This window comes from Rhinolophus hipposideros, assembly GCF_964194185.1.
Source record: "Rhinolophus hipposideros genome assembly, chromosome: 19".
In the NCBI taxonomy this organism is placed as follows: Eukaryota; Metazoa; Chordata; class Mammalia; order Chiroptera; family Rhinolophidae; genus Rhinolophus; species Rhinolophus hipposideros.
This window is the reverse complement of record NC_138065.1, coordinates 3,262,108-3,284,205: the sequence shown is the minus strand read 5'-3', so window position 1 is coordinate 3,284,205 and position 22,098 is coordinate 3,262,108. Positions and strand designations below refer to the sequence as shown.

General features: G+C 51.4%; 1 pseudogene across 1 annotated transcript; it reads left to right on the top strand.

Moving 5' to 3' along the window:
- The first annotated feature begins 507 nt into the window (after positions 1–507).
- Positions 508–7,855, top strand: LOC308487247 (double homeobox protein A-like; annotated as a pseudogene). Its single transcript has 2 exons — positions 508–996; positions 7,554–7,855. The product of its transcript is annotated as a double homeobox protein A-like (transcript).
- Positions 7,856–22,098: the final 14,243 nt, after the last annotated feature.

Below are 22,098 nucleotides of genomic sequence, written 5' to 3'. Positions count from 1 at the left end.
CTTGTTGAGAATGTCACCGACTGTTGACAATCTTTGGACCAGGAACTGGGAATGTTTTTTCTGAGTACTGACTGGGCTCCTTCCGGCTCTGGCACCTGTTAGTCTAGATGTTTGCTGTGCCCTGACGAAACCCTGCTACTGAGAAGGAGGGCTGGCCCTCGGGGACCTGGAGTTTGGCTGCTGTGCTCCTTTCCCAGTGCTCAGCACACACTTGACTCCCACAGAAGAGATCTCCCTCCTTCCATCTCCTCATCACTCCCCGCGCTACTGCTGCCCCCTGCCCAGTGCGGCTCCCTGGGAATCCTGCTGTGCCAGGCACACGTGTGCAAACACAATACGCCTTTCTTTTCCCTCCTCCCGGCCCTCAGCTCTGCATCTCATCTTTCTCACTTAGAATCATAGGGTGCCTTTGACTCCTCCCTTCATCCGCTCAATCCTCCAGTCCTGTGAATTCTTCGTTCAAGATCGTTTCTTTCGCCCGGTTAAAAGCTTCAAGACTATTACAACATGGCCCAAAACAACTCTACAAACAAGATCACAGCAAGGAATCATAGACGAAGCCGCACCAAATTCACAGAAGACCAGTTGAATATCCTCATCAAAGCATTCAATCAAACACCTTACCCAGGTTATGCTACCAAACAAAAGCTTGCTTTAGAAATCAACACTGAAGAGTCTAGAATCCAAATTTGGTTTCAGAATCGAAGAGCTAGGCACCAAGTTCAGAAAAGATTAGAACCTGAGAAGGACTTAGAAGCAAGCCAAGACCAAGATCACCCTGAAGAGAAGATTCATGGTAGAGAAGATAGACGGTGTCGTACCGGCTATACTTCCTCCCAATTACATACCCTCATCACAGCATTACAAACAACCCTTAACCTGGGATTGATTCCAGAGAGCAACTTGCTAAGCAAATTGGGGTTCCAGAGTCAAGAGTCCAAATTTGGTTTCAAAATCGAAGATCTAGGTTCCACGTACAGAAAAAAAGAGAATGTGGTGAGCTCTTACAACAGAAACAAGAGCAGGAATGAAATCTCTGAGACATGGGAGTTCAAGAAATCACACCAAATGGCACCAATCTCGTTAACAGCTGTCTTATTTCTCTGAAGCCAGAACAGAATGGACCAAGAGATAAATTTGATGTCATCAGCCTGGACTCCAAATCTCTCATCCTGGGAACATACCCTTCTAAATATACTGTCAGCTTCTTGAGAAGCTGAGCCTTTTGGAGATGGTAAACAGAACTTCAGGAGGCAGACAGATACAAGGCACCACACAGCCCTATCCAACGGAGCCTGGCTCCACACCAGCAGATGTCAAAGGAAATGAAAATAAACTTATTCATATCATTAAAAAAAAAAAAAAGATCGTTTCTTTCAATATACTATAAGGCTTTCTTATAAGTGGGTATTGGGTTACAGCGGATGGGTTTTGTCCTGTGACTTTTATATTTCTATTTTATTTTTAAATTTATTTTTACTCCTAGGTGACACACAGTATTATATTAGTTTCAGGTGTACAACATAGCGATTCAACATTTATATACCCTACGGTGTGCTCACCACCCTAACTCTATAACCGTCTGTCACCGTCCATAGTTATTACAGTATTACTGGCTCTATTCCCTGTGGGATACATTACATCCCCGTGACTGACTGATTTTACAGCTGGAAGTCTGTACTTCTTAATCTACCCCTTTCCCTTTTTTATCCATCCCCTTACCCCCTTTCCCTCTGGCAACCATCAGTTTGTTCTCTGAATCTTTGAATCTGTTTCTGTTTTATTTGTTCGTTTATTTTGTTTTTCAGATTCCACATATAAGTGAGATCATGTGGCATTTGTCTTTCTCGGTCTGACTTATTTCACTGAGCATAATACCCTCGAGGTCCATCCATGTTGTTGCAAATGGTAAGATTTCATTCATTTTATGGCCAAGTAATATCCCACTGTATATATGTCCCACCTCTTCTTTATCCAATCGTCTACTGACGGGCACTCCAGTGGGTTCCATATCTTGGCTACTGTGACTAATGCTGCACTGAATCAAGATCATCCTTAAACCTAGCCATCCCTTTCCACCTCTATGGATGCTACCTCAGACCAGGGCTTTATCGTTTCTTCTCTCCCAACTGATCACCCTGCCTCCACCTTACCCACCTCACTCCCCCTCCCACCTCCCTGTGCGAGGTGCTGCCAAACTAATCTCCAAAAACACTCTTTCAGTCATGTCCCTCCTTTGGTTCCCCCTTCCCTATAGAAAAATCATACCGTGTTTACACCTGGAAAGGGCCTTAGGGAGTATCATGTTTTACAAAGTAGAAAATCTGAGCCCCCAGGGAGGAGAAGCCAGTGGTCCAAAAGCACACAGATAATTGATGTCGGAGCCAGAAGCATACCCGGGCCTTCTAAATATAAGCCAAAGCCTTTCTGCCTCCCTATGTTAGTCCATCACATTGTTAAAAATAGACAGTGCACCATGAAGGGTTACCTGGGCACGGTTTAGGGCCAAAGCCCCATCTCCTTGCACACTTCAGTTTCAGCTCCAGAACCCTCCTGGGTCCTGAGCCTGCTTCCACCGACCTCTGCCTGTTATGAAGCCTTTACCACCAATCATCAGGCGCTCAAGTAGGACTTTTTTCCCCCTCAAAACACACACAGTGTTTCCCCACTTCACGTGTTTCCTCAGCCCACATTCCCTCACCCGGAATGTCCTCATTCATTTCGTGTATTGCGCTCTGAATCTGAGCCAGAAGTGTGCTCGGTGCCAGGACGCCGAGGACTCTGCCCAGCCCCAGTCTCAGCGCTGTCCCTGTCCTCTCTGACACTTAGCTGTCAATGCCAGCCTGGCCCAGGGGTGAGCACTCCTCGGAGCTCCTGTGTCACCCCGTCCCATGCCACTCCTCAGGTCCTGAGTCACGGTATCTGCCTCCCAGCGCCACTTCCTCTGCCGCATTGCATCGGCCTGGCTTTATCTCCCTCAGATCACACGCTCCTTGAGCTCTGGGCCTGTGTGTTACTCAGTTCCCCTGTCCCCAGCGTACCCGCATGGTGTCTGCTTCCTATACACTGGATGACTGCCTAGCTCCCTGCCAAGCTCAGCCTGTGCGCTTCTAACTGGCTCGGTCCTGGTCCTTCTGAGGCCGGATGTGCCAACAGGTGCCTAGAACTAGAAACCAAGCAAGCGGGTGTGTGTTTGCAAGCCAGAGGCATGCTGGGGGGTGAGGCCCCTTCCCACCTCCTTCCGCCAATGCACACACCTCGTTCCCACTACCTCACTGTCACGTTCACGGTCATGCCAGTGAAATGAGGATGAGATGAACACCAAGGAAAACCTGAAGAGGAAAAAAATGTCCTCGGGAGCCAAAAGGAACCTTGGGCATAGGAACCATGCAAAGGAAGTGGGGACCATACACCGGGCAGATAGGGACCCATGGGAGGTGGGTGGTATGTGCATATGTTTCGGAAGTTGGTAGAAAATACCACCTTCCATCCCAGCAGCTTTACTGAGAACTAGCCGTATGGTCCCATAAACACTTGGGGCTCTGTGTGCATATGTGAATGTGAGTGTGTGTGTGCGTGTGCGTGTGTACGTGTGTGTATGTGTGTGTGTGTGTACAAGAGAGACAGAGGGTTGGAGAAAGAAAAAGAGAAAGAGGGCGATGAGAATGAAAGCCAGTGAATGATATCACCCAAATGCCCAGGGTGAGCGTTTGGTCTTCTTGGCGGCTTCTAGATTACCCATTTCTTTTCTGTCCTCTGTTGGTAGAAGCAGTGTGTTCCTCAGGCAGCTGACTCAAGAACCACAAAAAGCCTACTCTGGGGGTCAGAGGCTCGTGCAAGACAAGATGACAGATTTCACACCCAAACCTCGGGAGTTAGCTCATGTCCCATACTGTCTCGAGCCAGGCCACACAGGCCACACACCAAGGTTGTGCGGGTTTGATGTTTTTCAGCTAACCCACGTCAAAGAATTGAAAAATATCTGTAAGCATTGGACTTAGGAGGATAAGAAGACGTGACCACTTTTCTCCCCCCTCCCACTCGCAGACCCAACTCACAGAGGCAGACGTGCCACACTGAAGCCCCTCTGTCCTGTTGCCTTGAGAACAGTGACATTCTGTCTGTCATGCTCACCACTGTCCCCAGCTCCTTCTGAGTATCATTGGTCCTCGCAGCATAACGACCCCACACAGCCTTTCTTCTCTGCCATCAGAAACCCCTTTCCGCAGCCCTCTGGGGTGCCTTCTGTCTGAGGGACACCAGGTCCGAGGGAGTCTCCTCCTGGGAGACCTCCACGCCTCTGGCTCTCCCTCAGTTACTTGCCCACGTCCAGCCTGTGATCCCGGCAAGTCAGAACTACGGTGTAAGTAGGAGACCACTGACTTCCAAGCCCGTGTCTTCTAGTGTTCGCGGCATGACATCCAAGGTCATGGGAAACTGTAAGGCTTTCAGTAGAGCAATGGCAAAATTCCATGTCTGACATTTTAAACGTGCCATCCTCAGCACCAGCTTGCCTGTTTCATTTCTGTCAGCCAACATCTCAGGCAAGGTCTCATGACACTGGATGACAAGTGACTCTACTTGCCTTCAAATTTTGCAACTACATCCCTATTGCATATTTCTAAGAGTGTGTCTCGCCCGAGTATCAGAGCCCGGCTGATGGGTCCCCCAACAGTGGCTGAGTACTTACGCTATGTGCCAAACACTATTCGCATACTTCACACGTGCTGTCCATTTTAACCTTACACACTGTCCCCCTTTAAGAGATGAGGCAACCGAGGGTCAAAGGCACCAAGTGCCCAAGGCCACCCAGCTGGGGAAGGTCAGAGAGCCCCGCCCCCGAATACCACTTGCAGATTTTTTTAGAGCCACGTTTCGTCCTTTGTCAGTTATGGAGAGCATCTAAGCGGGGACCATCCCTCTTTGTCCTGGAATCTCTGACAGGAATGGAGGGACAGAATCAGGACTGGGTATGGCAGCACTCAGAATCCAGGACCCAGCCCAGGTGACTCCTTCAGGCTTCATAGTTCCTCCACTCCCTCCACTTATGCTAATCATTTCTCCAGAAACGTTGGAGTCCAGGTGACCTATACATATGTAAAGAGAGAGATAAGTGCCATCTACTGTAACCACCCAGCTTCTTTTCATGGCACCTAATGGTTTTCTCAACAGCAGGCAGGACAGAGGGTTGCAGACGCCATTTATTGCTTAAGTACCGTGTTTCCCCGAAAATAAGACCCAGCCGGACCATCAGCTCTAATGCGTCTTTTGGAGCAAAAATTCATATAAGACCTCATATTATATTATATTATATTACATTACATTACATTATATAAGACCCGGTCTTATATTATAGTAAAATAAGACCGGGTCTTACATTAATTTTTGCTCCAAAGGATGCATTAGAGCTAATGGTCCAGCTAGGTCTTATTTTCGGGGAAACGGTAATAAGAGGCAGAAAAACCAAAGCTACTTCCCACCAGAACCGGCTGCGTGGCTCTGGGCCCCGGTTTAGTCCAGGTCATAGCTGCTAAGTTGAACGGGCTTCTCAGAGAGCCCTTCGCCGCCTCCGTGGTTAGGGTTCCCTTCCAGCCATGCCCTGTGAGCACCCACCCAGCCCACTCACTCCCGTCTGCCACCCAGGACATCCCAGGACACTGCCCTCACACCCCCCACACCTAGCACTGCCCTGAATGCTCACTTGGGACCATCCCAGATGCCAACGTTCTAAGTCAAAAGTCACGAGTGGGTTTGGAAATCCAAAGCAGTCAGACCTCGTAAAGTGACGGGAGGAGGGGCCAGGGCCAGGCCGGCCATGCCAATGGGGTGGCTGCCAGCCCTGGGGGGGTGACTAAAACCTAAAATTTGAGGAAGGACAGGTGGATACCACTGTGACTAGGGACTAATTAGGGCACCCCAATCCTAGGCCAGCTCATGGCCTCAGGCGACAACGAGGTATATAAAAGGTGGGCAGTCTTGGGGCATCCCAACCCCCGTGGCAGCTCCTCGCTTCAGTCTTCAGTCGCCAGGGAACTCGGGTAAGTGTGACAAAGTAGCAGCGCTCCTCACAGCCTTGCCCCCCATGGCTGGGAGCTGAGGCTGGAGCTCCAGGTGGTTTGGGCCGCTCTCTCTCCTGTACCATTTGGGACCAAGCTATCTTAGTCTGCAAGTCCAAGGAGGGCTGTGGGGGGTGGGCTGAGATGGGGGGTGGGTCTGCTAAGAGGCCAGTGTCCTGAGGCTCCAGCCGGCCTGCTGTGGGTGTTGAGTCTTGCCAGGTGCTGGGAAGGACACTGTGGAAGGAGAGGGTGGCACCAGCTATGGGGCACAGAGAGCTGCAGAGCTGCCCTTTAAGGGAAAGACAGAGAGGACAGCAGCCTGCCTCAGGGAGCGGGCAGCAGCAGAGACAAGTTGAAGTGGCACAGTGGCAAGGGCCTGCTCTGGGAATCGGGGACACTGCTTCCACCAAGCGGCACCAAGTGGCTGGAGAACAGTCACTTCCCTCTCTGAGCTGTGCTTTTCTCAACTGTCATTAAGAATTGAACCAAGAGGTCCATTTCATCTCCAGATGCCTCTTTTCTATAAATTCTCTTAGAGAGTGGCTAAGCTGCTCCTTGGCCTCCTTTTACAATTTTCAGAAATGTATTTAGTACATTGAAACAGTGCCCATGGCGTGCTAGGCACTCTGCGTGTGTCCACACACTCACATGCGTACATTCGGTACGCAGACATATTTGGAGGTCTGTACTTTGATATGCTCATTGAACCCTTACAACAACCCTAAGGGAAGTGAGGGCAGAAAGTCAAGTATGTCGCCCAGAGTCAGCGGCTGGCTAATGGTTTGGCCACAACTCAATCCCAGGTGCTCCTGTTCCAGATTCCACGGGCTTTGTCTCGATGGTGTATGACTTTGGTTCTCTTTCTCCCTGTCTTTCCTTCTTACCCTCTGCCCCCTCCATCTCGCTTATGTTTTTCTTTTCTTCCACCCTCTCTCTGTTCTCCTTCTCCCCTCCCTCCCTCCCTGTGTCAGCTAATTGGCAAGACAGGCGGGCGGAAACAATGAGTGATTCTGCTGTAGTCTGTGTCTCAGGTTACTAACTCTGTGGGGGAGAAGGAACATCAAACCCAATGGCCAAGAGCAAAGTCCCATCTCTCTTTGACTATGTGAGGCAAATATTCCTTCCTTTCTTCCTTTTCTATTTCTTTGACTCGGGAAGAGTGGAAATGGCTTACAAACATTTAGCTACACTTTATACTCACGCACACACATTTACACATGCACACACGCACACGTGGACACCCACCTGAAATTAGCAAAGTGATCAGGGGGCAAGGTGAAAACAGAGCGGGACGTGAAGGTGGCCAAGGTTCGCCTGGTCCCAGAGTCTCCCCATGACTTCGGGGCTCCTCACTTCTGTGTCTTTCTGCTTCCAGTTGCACTCCCGCCCAGAATGTCTCAGCAGAAGATGAAGCAGTGCTGCCCCCCACCTCAGCAATGCTGCCCCCCACCCCAGCCGTGCTGCCCCCCACCCCAGCCATGCTGCCCCCCACCCCAGCCGTGCTGCCCCCCACCCCAGCCGTGCTGCCCCCCACCTCAGCAGTGCTGCCCCCCACCCCAGCAGTGCTGCCCCCCACCTCAGCAGTGCTGCCCCCCACCCCAGCAGTGCTGCCCCCCACCTCAGCAGTGCTGCCCCCCACCCCAGCAGTGCTGCCCCCCACCCCAGCAGTGCTGCCCCCCACCCAAGCAGTGCTGCCCCCCACCCAAGCAGTGCTGCCCCCCACCCCAGCAGACCAAGCAGGTTTGCCAGCCTCCACCCGCATGCAAGAAGTCCAAGTAGAACTAAGCCTGGACATGTGACCAGAGGCCAAGCCCCCAGGGAACACAGAGCAGGAAGCCCACCCCCTCCCTCAGACAGACAGCTGTCAGCTGCACTCACCGCTCATCTGACTTCTGGATGCAGACACACTCCTTGCGACAAGGCAGCCCCAAGACGGCGGCTTCCATCATCTCTCCCTGTCACTAATTAGCAGTTGCAGTTTCCACCTCAGACAAGGACCTGCTTCTAAACTGTCTAATCATCTTGCCGACATGTACCTACATCGCCTGTCGGCTTCATGGAAATTTGGGAGCATGTCTGGACACCCTTTCCTATCACCCTTCATTTCCACGCCTGTTTCCTAAACAATTAAACATAATTCCTCTGGCACCAATGTCTCAGTCTGATTATCTTGCTGTTTGACAATTTTCCATCCCTGCAGATTTTGTGTTTCGCTCCTGAACCCAGAGCCCCAGGAGAGCGGGGCGCCTGGGTGCAGGGACAGGAGAAGACAGGGATGGACGCCGCTCTGAGCTGGGGACACTGACCATGGTCCTGCGGGGGAAGGAGAGGCGGGCGCTTCTGCAGCACAGAGACTGTCCCAAATCCACGGAGAGTGTGAACGCCGCCTGAAAGCAGAGGAAGATGGTGCCCAGCTCGAGAATGTCTGCAAGGAAAAAGACAACCGCCCTATAGGCGTGGAAAGAGTGAAAGGTGTGGAAAGAGGAAACCCCCAGCCAAGAGCCTAATGGTAGAGGAGAAGGGCTGAGGCAACTATTGTAATTCAGAGAACACCCCAAGGGCTTACCGGTCAAAAGGAGTTGCGGATAGGTTCATAAAAAAAATAAGAAAAGAGCAAAGTTGCTTCAACCTAGCCAAATGCATGATTTAGGAGACAGCTTATGCAAACATTGTACACCCCACACACAGATATCCACTGTCAATATTGCAGCAAAATCACAGCCCCCATTTTTCTCTATTTGGGGATTCTCCTGGGCTAGTTTTCCCCCACCACCCTCCTATTTTCAATTCCTGACATCCCTTGGGGGAATTGAGTTAACCAGATAATTCCGACCCATAGGTAATACAAACAGCTTGTCTCTGTAGCTACCCTCCATCCACCCACCCCCATCCCTCTCCACCAAACCCTTGTCGTATAAAATAATCTAAAAATTGTGATATTTGAACCTCTTCTACCCCTGCCTCCCCTGTCATGCCTTTGGGCTCCAGGGGAGTCCCTGAAAGCCAGCAGGAGCCAGCGGGGAAAAGAACCCGAACCAAAAGTCTAGATTATCCCCAACATATATTCCATACCCTGGAGAATGCAGAGTTAGCAAAAGACTGAAGCTTTCATGGTGGTGGCAGCCCTGGCTGTCTGGGCTCTCCCTCCTCCATCAGACCTTCTTCAATACCTCTGAGCTATGCTCCAGCCAGCCGCCATCTATCCCACCCATCTATCCATCAGTGCACCCTCAGGAAGCTCCTCCCTATCCTACTTGCTCCAAATGTGACACGTGCTGTGAAATACTCAGAACCACAGCACAGGGCTCTGGACCTCGTGGTCTAACCACCCCCAAAGAAGACTGAGCTGACACCCCAGAGAGTACACAGAACCATTAGGCAAGGTGGCGTCTGTCTGAGGGGTAACTGGGCAGTGAGGGACCTCAGAGTCCAGAGGAGACAGAGAGAGGTCAAGGAGGGCTGCTAAGGGAGGAAGGAAGAACTTGGCCACCTCTGTCACCATAGGGTTCCCAGAAATGTCTGTCCAGTGAGCAACGCCTGGAGAAGGTGGGATTTAGAGTGGAAGGACAGTGGGATTTGGCCAGGCGGGGAGGAGCGCATTCCAGAGCTGGGTACAGCACTAGCCACTGCTATGAGAGCCAGGCGTGCCCCCACCCATGGCGGTTAGACAGCGTGGCCTGTGCAGCCACCCACACTCAACACCACAGAACGCGGGAGGATGGCTCCAGTCTCGTGACCTGTGTCAAGCAAACATTTCCCCGGAAAGTTGCATTCAACAGTCCTGAGTGTGACCTATAAAAAGCACTGCAAGTTACATACACCTTAACCGAACTTCCTGAAAATGATGAGAAGTTGTCAGCTTTCCCAACACTCAGATATCTCACTCAGCACAGTCTCCAAACGTCTCCACGCTTACCCCGTCCCCTACGTTGTGTTCCCCCACATCTCTCACGCGTGGGTTCTCATCCCCTTTCCTCACCCTCCCGCACTCAGCAGCTTAATACCAGGTTTACTTTTGTGCCTCTGGGCTTCATTCCGTTTTCTCCTCCACTAATTACCGTAATTAGCATGTGTGCTCCGGGGCTGTGTGTGGCCCACCCTGCTGATTTGTGTGTGCGCGTGTGTGTGTGTGTGTGTGTGTGTGTGCGCCTGTCAGGCTGGATTTGGATCCCAGAACTACCCCTCTTTTGCTGTGTGACCTGGAGCGAATGACATACCAGTACCTTTTCTAAGTCTCACTTTTCTCATCTGTACCGTGGGAAGAATGATACTTGCCTCTGGGGGGTTCAAGGGGACAAGACAAATAAATAGTAAGGATAGCATGACCCATGATAAGTGTTTGGTAAGTGCTAGTTACTATCTTTATTATTATTCTCCAGGTTCTGACCAAGCAGCAAGCTTGTGGGTAGTACCCTCTGCTTGTTCCCACCAGCTTGAGGACACGGGCTCCAGATGTTTAGTGACACAAAAGGGTGAGGGCCAAGGTCCCCTTGGGGGGCAAGGACCAATAAAGGAGAACAAAGGGTCTGAGTGGGTATTCAGGGAGAAACAAGCTTTCGTCTGGGGTATAATTACCCCATTTGGTGCTTGCCCTTTGCTTCTAGAACTTTCCCTTCCATAACACCTGCCCACAATGGATCCTGCTCTTGAGGCCGGCCTGGGCGACTTTGGCCCACAGTCGTTCTCAAGCCTGTGGGTTTACACCGTCAGCCCTTGCTCCCTGGAGGCAAGAACTGAGGGTGACCAGCTGAGGAAGCACTCACAGGGCAGGGACCCGACTGACAGGGAGCGCCAAGCCCTGACACACACAGACGCCGCCCTGGTAAAGCAGGCGCCGCTGGTCCCATTGGAGTTGGAGGCTGGGAGTCTGAGACCTTCGCTACTTGCTGATGGTAATAACAGCTTGTAGGTGGCAGAGCTGAGATGCAGAGCCTGGCGCTCTGGTTCTCTGGGCTGCAGTCTTTGCCACACCGCAAGTGCTCTGAGCGTAGCAGTGGCTGGAAGGTGCACAAAGCCTGGGTCCTGTCTTTCCAGAACTTACAACCCCCCAGTGCTTTGGGAAGGCAAAGCCAGTCACACACTCACACTTGTTTGCACAGGGAAACTCACTCATGCATGTCCACACACTCACACAGAGGACACACACAGGGTTGTATTCCAAGTCGATTCTACAGCTCTGGACACACATTGAGAGTGGAAAGCGAGGCAGTGTCCCAGAGGTCCCTGCTGTAACGGGCACTGGCCTCCTAGTTCCTGACAGTGTGGAGGATGGAGCTGGGCAGCCAGCACAGTGGCAGAGACACTGGTGGGCAGGGGACTTGGTGCGGTGGCCATTTGGCCCGTTACAGAAGTCGTTTTCCTATTGTAAGCAGATTCAGCAACTCCTGCGTGTAGCGGTATATACCTGCTGAATATCAGCTCTGCCACGCTCACACTCAGACTCATGGGCCCTCACAGGCGGTCCCGGCCAACCACCACACGCCACACAGAATCACATGCTGTCGCTCACCCTCAACTGTGTGTCCAGGCACACTCAGGTACCTGGACACGTAAACACAGACGCCGACATTATGATTGGCACTCGTGTGCCTGGGCCCAGAGCACGGCGTCCAGCCTCTGTCCTCCTATCCCAATGGCCTGTGCTGTCACCTGTCTCCGGACCTCTGCCACATCCCAGCAGGGACGTCTGACCATTTGCCGTGAGTGTGTGTCCACAGGACAGGGTCCCGGGATGAAGGGTGTGGCTTTGAGGGCTTGCAAGGAGTGCCTTCCTCGGGAAGAACATGGATTCCGAAGGAAGAAAGTCCCTGGGCGGGCTGTGGTGCGGGACACAGAACAGCCACCCATCCTGGAGCCTGACAGACCTGGGTTCAAATCCCCTCTGCCCGACTCTCTCGTGGAGTAACTGTGGCCGACTTAACTTTTCTCAGCCGTAAAATGAGACTCGCTCAGCTTTCAAGGTGTGCATCAGAAACTCAAGCAGACAGCTCGTGGTGGCCTGGCTTCCCCTCATCCCCTCCTCCACAAGCCCCGGGGCTGCTGGCACACCCCCTCCTGGCCCGAGGGGGATTCTCAGCGGGGGATGGCTTCCGGCAGGGAGCGCCCACTGCCGCCATGAGGAATCCTATGCGGGAGCCCTGCCTGTGGGTGTGGCCGGTTGGTGGGCGCTGCCTTCTCCTGCGTGTTTGTTCATGTGGCCCAGCTGCCTGGCATTTCTGGGAAATCACAGACGCCTGGCCCTGAAGACACAGGGGCTCGGCCGGTGCCCAGGTCCCCAAAACTTCTTCTGGGACACTGGTGTGTGTGTCAGTGCAGCTGTTGTCTGGGGGCTCCATCCACGGGCTCTGTCACACACATGCCATTGTTGACAGTGGCTCCTGGCACTGACTGCCCTGCCTTCTGGAACTTTCACACCCGCCACCAGGTATTAGACTGTGGCTGCTTCCATCTGACCTTCAGTAAAATAGAAAGGAAACCATTCTCTCTGTCCTCGGCTCTCCAGGCCACCCTTCAGCTTGAGTCCCTTCTGTCCCCAAGGGCTGAGGGAACAAGGAAGCCCACTTTCAGTGGGTTTTAGGAGGCACCATAGCTCCAAAACTGGAGCTCTAGACCCCGGGGCCCGAGGCCCAGGTTCTTGTCTTGTTTCGGCCCTGATGGCAGAACGTGCGACCTCGACCCAGTCACTGCTTTCCCCAGACCTGTTTTCTCATGTGTACACGACAAGGTCAGGCTTGCTGGGCTCTTTCGTAGCTTTCTTCCCATTCTGACTCAGTATAAAGTGACGCACTCTAATCTTTATTTAATCTCTTCTTCTCCTAACTAGCCACAGTCACGGAAAACCCTTAAAGAGGTAAGATGAGATGGCGCCAGCCAGGCCCTAGACGTTTTCTATGGCTTCCTTGAGGAGGCACAGAGCAAACTGGGCTGACATGCACGTCTAGATGTTAAGATGCCTCCCTCAGCTTCAGGACTAATTTGCCTCCCTCCACGGAGCCAATACGCACACCTGGTCTGGAGCTGGTTTAGAGGTATTTATATACGCACGTATGTACATATACATATACATATATATTTACACACGTACGCATTTCTGAAAGTAAAGTTACTACTATAAGCAAGGCACCATACTAGGATTTAACACTCTTATAATATTCATTACTACCATAAAAGATAAAAATTCTTATTTTGTAGAAAAGGATAATGAGACCCGAGGAGATAACAAGTTTTGCCCAAGACCACAGGGCACTGAAGAGCTGGGATTCAAATACAGGTCTGTCTCTCACACAAGCCCATCCTTTAGACTACTTCCACTCTCCCCCATGTCAGGCCGAAAAGTGTCAGGGCCAGCAGTGGCCGAGTTGCTCCCATCTGCATTTCACGTGGTACTTGGGAGAGGGGGAACATGGGCATCGTCTCATGGAATGCTTAGATGCTGCTTCTGGCCTATGTGGAACTGGCCAGGCACCCTTTTCCTTGCTCATAATGGCTGTAAGGAAATAAAGACTAAATGGCAAGACAACGGTGCTTGGAGCTGGAGCGTCTCTATTGGGAAAGAGTAAGAGGTTGGCTTGTGGCGTTTAAGCCTGACGGACAGCCGTCAGCCACATTCCACTCGAGTCTTCATGGGACGGCCTGATTCCATTCTCTGCATGACTTGTATTACGACTGGGCCCCCTGTGGATACAGTTGTAAAGTCAGAATCTTGGTCTAAAGATGCCCACTCTGACACTCTTTAGAACAGACCCGGGGTAGTGAGGAGGATGGAGGATGGAGGATGGAGTTGGCTTTGTTATCCCAGGGGGCTGGTGACCTGTGGGTGCAGGGCAGGTGGTGTGAAAAGGGGGAAAGTCGAAGAGACAGGACAAGAGAGCAGGGACCCGCCACCTTGTGAAGATGATGGCAGGCATGCACTCAGGACACCTGCACGTGGCTCACACTGGGGCTGATTACAAGCTCCTTCTACCTCCAGGTTGGACCACGAAGCCCTGTGGGCCCCAAAGCCGGGGGCCAGGTGTTTCTGTGAGAAGAAGAGAGGGGGCTGAGTGGTAAATCACGCTGCCTCTGTGAGAAACTGCACCAGCTGAAATTAGAGACAGTCCTCTGAGGCCAGCAGTGGAAACAAGCTCCGAGACATCTCACATGGGCCTTCAGCCCAACTCTTACTCCTCACAATGCACCTTCCGTTGGGAGAGCTCTTGCTAGCTGTGGCTCCCTCTTTTTTAAGCCGTTGCGTCAGAATTAAAATGATGCCGGAGCAGACTTTCAGCAGGACTGTGCTAAAGGCTATTCCAGCCACAGGGGAAGGGACACAGAGACGGTTGTCACCAGATCATCTGGTGGGGGTCTACGCTTAGATCCCACCTGTCCGGAAGGCTTTGTAAAGCCCCAGGGGAGATTTAAGTGTCCTACGGCTTCCTCAATGTGCTGCACTCAGCCGGCCTGGAGGTTGTCACCGGTCACTTGTCTTCCTGCCCCACTCACTGCCTGGCCCACTCACTGCCTGTGATAAACACAGGGCTTAGCTGGGTCCTCCACAAACATATGACGATTGCTGATGGACCTGCACCTTGGAACCACCGTGGGGCTCTGAGGAAGCGTTCCCACAGCCGAGAGCTGCTCCCTGCAGACTCAGCAAGCCCTCACTCACGCTGCAGTGTGCTGACTCCCTGAAAGGACCACACGGCGTGGCCCGGGTGTCCTGAGCCCTGCCCGCCCACACCCCTGTGCCCTAAGGATGCACAACAGGCCCCGAGAGCCTGTGGTCTGGGGGAGAGGCAGCGTGCTGCACAGCAGCATTCAGTCTTAGGACCACACTGACATGGGCCCAGCCACGGACCAGCTGCACCACGTTGGGCAACTTACAGAACTTACAGAACCTCCTTGGGTTTCAGTGTCCTCGTTTGCTAAATGGAGGGGGTGCCTCTCCTCCTGCAGGGGTGGGGACCTCCACGGAGAGGGCCTTGCCTCTTACATAGCAGCTGTTCAGTAAATGGAAGCCATCGCAACGACAGCTGCTCTCACCCTCCGTGTGGGTCGGCTCTCCTGAACTTCATCGTGTCCTCGCCTACCCCCCGCCCCATGCACTGACTCAAACCCATCGTCTCTGCGGACCCCTACTGCCACCCACAACCCACAAAGGAACCTTAGAAAGGCACTGGCTCCAATGGAGAAGCGGCCGGTCCTTCCGTCTGGGGTTGTGTGGTCCAGCGTGAGAGGCCGTTGGGATGAGAAAAGTACTGACTGAGGCCCTTAGTGTCTCTACCTGTAAAGTGAGGTGAAGAGGTCACTAGGGTCTCCTCTGGGCCGAGGCCTCCTGGCCTGTGGATGGGTACCAGCCTTCTGAGAGAAGCACTGGGCTGAAACTGGAAATAGTTGCACTGGCTTAGCAGGCCCAGCAGGTGGTACTGTGCCCTAACTACCTAGGGGCTGATGTGTGATGTGGTTTGGCACAGAGTCCTGTGGCCTGAGTGAGGAAAGAGATGGTTTATTTAGCTTTGCAACCGCGGACAGAAAGTCCTTTGTAGGAAAACATCAGTTGGCTGCACGCAGATGGTCCTCATGTACAAACCCTGTGCAAACCCAGGCTGCCTTCTCTACTCCCTTTCCCCTCTCCATTCCCCCTACAGCCCAGCCCTGGGTCCAGGGACAAACACACACACACAAACACACACACACACATATACACACACGGGCACCAACACACACACCTGAGTCACTGTCTTGGCTACCAGTCAGTACACACTGGATTTCAGCATCTCTTTTCCCCTTGGCCAGAGTCCGGCAGAACTCTGAAATCTCCACTCTGCAATCTCCTAGGGAGAAAGACGTCAGGCCTTGTACACCCCAGTACATCAGTCGAGAGTCATGCTTCAGTAACCAATAGCCCCAACTCTCAGTGGCGTAAGACAACAAAGGCTCATGTCCCGTTCACCTTACGTGTCCACTGAGGGTCAGACCTCCTGCCCATCGACAACTTCAAGCTGCAGGCCGACGGTGCAGCCGAGCCTGGAACACGGCCGGTCCCCAAAGCAGAGAGGAAAGAGCATGCTGACCACGGCTCTTCAAGTTTACATTATACGCAAAGCAAATCACAGGCCAGGGCTGCCATCATCCACAGGATAGGGAAGGGTCCTCCCTGGGGGAGAGGGACACAGGCGGCAAAGTATTCATGAAGGTGGCACAGTCTACCTCAGCCGAGTGAGACAGTCTTGGATATCTACCCTTTGGAATAACCCATCCCAGGGTGGACTTCTTTTGAACTGTGAATCTCCCCCTAGAAAACCCACCCGATCCTTGTTAAGTTCTCTGGTGTACAAAGGATGGCTGAGGCCGCCAGGAGGAGGAGGAAACACAGTCGGCGAAGAGGAAGAGCACAGGCTGACAACAGAGCACACAGCAGGCCTGTTTGACACGGGCTGAAAACTCCAGGGAGGGGAACCCAGTGACGGGCAGGAACCCGGCTCTGCTGCGGCACACAAAGCGTGTGCGTGTCCCCCACGGCCACACACTGGGACAGTTGGGACAGTCCTGCCCCCAAGGAGCTCCCAGATAACAGAGGGACAGCCCAGTGGCTACTCTATCCCAGATCAGAGCCGGTGCTAGGACAGGAGTTTCCTGGAGAAACACGGACCTTGAGTGCTGCCTGGGTAACACAGAATGCGGGGTGTTTGGGGAAGAATGACGTCATTTCTGAAGTTCTAACACCAGTCAAGCACAGACACGGGACAGGCACTCCATGCAGGCAGAGTGGCTTGTTGGCAGGAGGAGAAAGAGAAAAAGCGCGCATTATTTAAAATAAAAAAAAAAAGGAAAAGAAAAACTGGAAATAGTTCATGATGGCTTACGGCTGGAGCAGAAGAGCATGTGTGCAAAGAGAAAGAGGAGGGTGGGATGGCAGCACAGAGAGACTGGAAGGTTCTCAGAGAAGGCCAGAGTGTGGGGGGCCTTTTATACGCTGGCAGCAGCTGTGGACTTGGTCCTGAGGCCTGTGGGGCATGGAGTGGCTTGGTTCATGGACACGAGGTGCTGCCCTGCACCCCGCCCCCTTCTTATCCAGCTTAGGCGGGATGGTGTGTTTGTGTATCAGTCTGGTGACAAGGCCAGTCACAGCATGGGATGGCGACTCAGAGCTCTGTGAGCCCTGGGGTGACCCAGGGGTCTCAGTCATCACTAGGCACTGTTTGGGGCTGGCAGCCTTTGCTTGCTACCTTCTGCAGCCACTTCCCCAAGGAAAGTCTCTGGGTCAGAGAGCAGGGTATCAACTGGACATACTGGCTCAGCTTGTGGTATCTGCTGATCTGTCTGTTTGGTTTGGTTCCCTATCTCGGCCACGATCCCAGAGGTCCCTTTCTCTAACCCGAAGGACGATCTCTGACAATCGGCCCACCCCCAGGGCCCAAGGCCCAGGAAACAACAGGCTCCCCAGTAGGCGGTGCCATAAATGGAAATGTCCTCTTTCCCCAACCATCTTCTTCCAGGAAGAGAGCTACTATTCAACCATGGCAGCCTCTGACTGGTCTTGACTTGAGGTGACATTTGCTGAGCCCTGTTGACCAAAAATGAAGATCACAGACAACTCCTAAGAGAAGGAAAGAAAGTTTAAAAATGGCTGTCCAGCCCATAGGATATACTTCTTAGGAGCTCCTATACAGAGCATTTTCTTTGTTTTATACCATTAAGCCCAGGTCCCCAAAAAGGCTTTCTTTGCTATACTATACTAGAATCCACTTTTCAAAATTAGCCACCAGCTAGCCAGCTAACCAGTCAGCCAAACAGTCAATAAATCAGTTGGTCAACCACTCAACCAGTCAGCTGTTCAGTGAACTAGCCGGTCAGTCAGCTAGCGTCTCAACTCATTTATTATTTACATGCTCACTCACTCCATCCTTCTTTCACTCACTCACCCTCTGACTCACTCACTCAACAGCATCTTTTAGTAATTGGACCACCCACTCACTGACTAGCTAGGCTATCAGCTAGCCAAACACCAATTTTTACCAGGATGTGAGCTCTGTCCTGAACATTCTTTCTGCCCTCAGGAAGGTGGCAGTTTGGCTGGGTATAAAAACACCCATGTGTCACACGCACGTACGCACGTGCACACACACACATACAACACACACACACTCAAGCATCCAGGCCCCTCGGCCTCTTACGGGTTATTTCAGCACAGATCTTCAAGTTTGAGAGATATAAAGATAATGGGTATGGTTGGGATCAACAGGGAGAGCTACTTAGAGAGGGGGCAACCATCAACCTGAACTTGAAAACATGGATTAGTCCAAAAAGCATTGTGGTACTCCATTGGCTCTGGTTATAAAGTCAAAAACATCTAAAAGTGAGTTTACCATTCAATTCAATTTGTTAATTTATTAATCATTCACCCATTCATTTTGTCATTCATTGGTTCCTGTTTATTGAGTGGATGTTATACGTGTTTGGCCACAATGGGGGCATAGATAACAAGCACATGAATGTATGATGAGGGTGAAACAGCTCCTACCCTTGAGGAACTTACATTTGATGCTCAAGGAGAATAAACAAAAAATAAATATTTTATCATTTATATCTATATCAAGTTAAAACATTATGTGAAAAGTGCTCCAAGTAGGTATAAATAGCTGCGGGTGTTCAGCAGAAAAAGAAATCTTTGGGGGAAAAAACTAAGAAAAGAGGTCATGGAGAAAGTAGTATTTAAGATGGTACCTAAAGATTACCTTGAACTTCATGGGGAAATTTGGGCGTCGGAGGCCATCACTGATGGAATGATTTGAGGCAGGAAAGCATGAGGCGAGTTTTGGAAACAGCAATTACCTTTAACAGCTGCGTTAAGGAAAGGTGGGAACTGAAATGTGAGTTACAGGTGATGGTGGATTGTACAGGATTTTTAAACAGTTCATGCCCTCTCTCCTTCCAGTGTTTCAATTACTCTAACTCATAAATCCTAGCATAAATCTCTGGGCCATAAATCCCTGCCTTAAGCTAAACCAGGGAGCGCCACTAGCTGCACCCTGGGCCACTCATCCATCCAATAGCGGTCATCTCTAGTCAATTACTTCCAGGTTCTACCGGGTTGAACCTGAACTCAACCTCAGGGCTCTCGATTCACTATTAATCCCAGGTGGATGAAACACGGTTGCCTTCCCAGAACTTATCATCCATTTACAGAATGTTCAGCACTCACTGGGACCTGAGGCAATATTTTAGCCAATCTCCTCGTATTGGAGAACAGGAAAACGGAGGCCCGGAAAAGTTAAGGAAAGTGCCCAAGATCTGACAGCCCGTGAGTGGCGAGTATCAGTAGAGTTATTTCTTTGCTCCCCTGGCTTCTTCCCTACGTCTCTAACTATACTTGTCATGTCGGAGGAGAGGGTGACTTGACTTCCAAGAGGCTGACCTTGGCCATCTTCCTGGGGAGGGACGCTCTGCCCACTCACTCCCCCCATGTTCCACGGCCAACCTTCAACTTCCCCAGGTGACAGCCTATGGGTGTTCTGTTGGAACTCACCTCTCCCAGATCCGCAACTTTCTTTCCCGCTTTATAAAACTCCTAAGACTATCACAGGTCTTCTAGGAACGTATCACAAGGGGACACGAGGTGGAGGGAGGAGATGAATTAATCACATGTTTCTGGAGACTCATCCTCTTACCCATCCCTCTCCGCGGGACTGCTTTTAATACCATTATACAGAATACCTGATATTAGTATCTGAGCATCTTGCTTGCAATGAGATAAACTAGAGGGTGAAATGATTCATGTTACAAATGGATTTCCCACATGAAAAAAAGAGGGGGTGCCCAAGGTCTCTTTTAAGTGGCACCTTCTAAAGTGTTTGTAAACAGATTAAGTAATTGGTGATGGGAGAAACATGAAACTAAACGGCTCTAAGCCACGACGGCTGGTTAAAGATCAACCAGAAATTAAGATAAAGCCAATTTGACACAATTGTGATTTTTTTAATGAGATGCAATTTGCTCAGATGTAAATTTTCATTTTACTGGATAAGCAGCTAACATGCAGGAATGTGGGTGGCCTCACACCTCCTCTATCATCTCTAAAAAGGCCTCCCATTCTAACAACCTTTCATGAGTAACCCAGAGCTCTCCTTTTTGTCTTTTCAGGTTTCGTTCTCTGAAATAACATAATAAATATGTCCCATGTGTCTCCAGATGAAGTCTTCCACAAACCTTCTTTCCCCAAAGTCCAGAGACAAAAGTGCCCTGGTGGGGATGTGTTTAGATAGAGAGTCAGGCGATGCGATTTGCATCGTCTCCAGGAGGGTCCCCTCCCAGTGTCAGGTGTCTGTTGCCCGGCCACCCATTGTTTGTGTGTGGGGTGCGGCTGGGATTGCTCAAGCTTTGATTCACCTCCCTAATGGAGTCACAGGCACACACCTGCTCTCAGGTGTCTGCTTCCTAGAGATGGGAGATGCAGAGCCTGGCCTTCTGGTTTCAATACAGCATGGTCCTCAGAGGATGAGAGGAGAGACGCAGAATCAGCCGGGGGACGTCCCCACAGTCCCAGGCCAGCCTGGGGGAGGGGGAGGCGGTGGATGGGAGGGGACCCACATAGCTTCTCAGGGCCTGCCTCACCTGCAGGAGTTGTTTACATGTGGTGACTGATTCAAGGGGTGCGAGGTAGTCTCCCCTCCTCCTTCGAAAAAACAATCCACTCCCCCAGCCAGCCCAGGTGCCTGGAAATCAGCCATTGCAGATTTAAGAGACTCCCTTCTGGATTCTGGATCCAGCCATCATCAGAACCAGTTTCCTCATTGATAAAATTTATAATACAATTTAGCTTTCTTCATAGAGTAGCGTGAAAACTGTATATGGAGGTGCTTTATAAGCGCCTAAAAATGCACCTGTGCCTGGCACAGGGCTTTTCTGGTTTCGTTCCCTGTCAGGGAACAGGGATGAGTTCAGGTCTCTCAGAAGAAGAGAGGGAAGAGAGGGAAGACCGAATTTGGAGGGCAAGAGAGCACCTGAATGCCGGGAGAAAGGAAGGGAGACATGCAAGAGATGGAGACCAGCACACCCAGCTCCCTAATTTTGTCATTGCAGTTGCCTCTGCCAAGGAGCTGCCCCATGCCGTAGTCACTTCAGCTAACCGAAAATAGCTGTGAAGTCAGGAGACCTGTGAGCCAACCCTGGCTTTGACATTAACCCTGTGTGACCTTGAGCAAAGCATGTCCCTGTTCCAAGACTCAGTTTTCCCCTCTATAAAATGGGGATAATGTGGTCAAAGGAAAGTTGAGTGCCAGGGTTTTGAAAAGTTTGACCTGTTGGATGCATGAGCCTGAAGCGTCTTCGATATTTATGACCTAGAGGACAGCCATGTCTATCCCTACACCCTCGAAGTACACTCTGAGATGACAGTGGTGTTATAAGCCAAGTTTTGTCTCTAGCTAGAATTCGCCAAACTAAGCAGGAGATGTTTACCGAGGAAGTAAGAAGCCAGTGGGAAGACTGGGAAAAATAAGGACTGGGGTGTATTCCAGAGGAGCAGGCGGGGGACCGGACAGGCAGGGAACAGTGCTATCTGTCCATTCATACGCGGCACACTAACACTGGTGGCTTCTGGGGGCAGACATGCGAGCCAAATCCGTCCTGCTGAAGACTGATTTCCCTTTTGGAGCATCAGGATGAGCACAGAGGTATGGGAGTGAGGGAGTGAGGGGTGCAGGTGGAGAGGGTTTCCTCTTGAAGATGGAATGCAGAACCCGGAATCTGGAACCCAGAATGTTTCATTCTTGAAGGTGATATGCTCAGGAGGAGGCGGAGAAGGATACCTGACCTGGGGGGGTAAAATTTAGAGAAGGCTTAACTTTTAAGTGAGGCCGACCCTGAAAAATGAACAATATCCAACCCACATAAGACAGCGAGCTCGGGAAAGGTCATTAGTCATGGCCCCCACCCAGTGACAGTCACCTGTCCACGAGGAGACGTAGTAGAAAGGGGCTCTGGGCCAGCACCCCAGCTCCACCCGTTAGCTGTACGTGTTCTGCAGATCATTTAACTTCCCCGGATCTACTTTTATAAACTG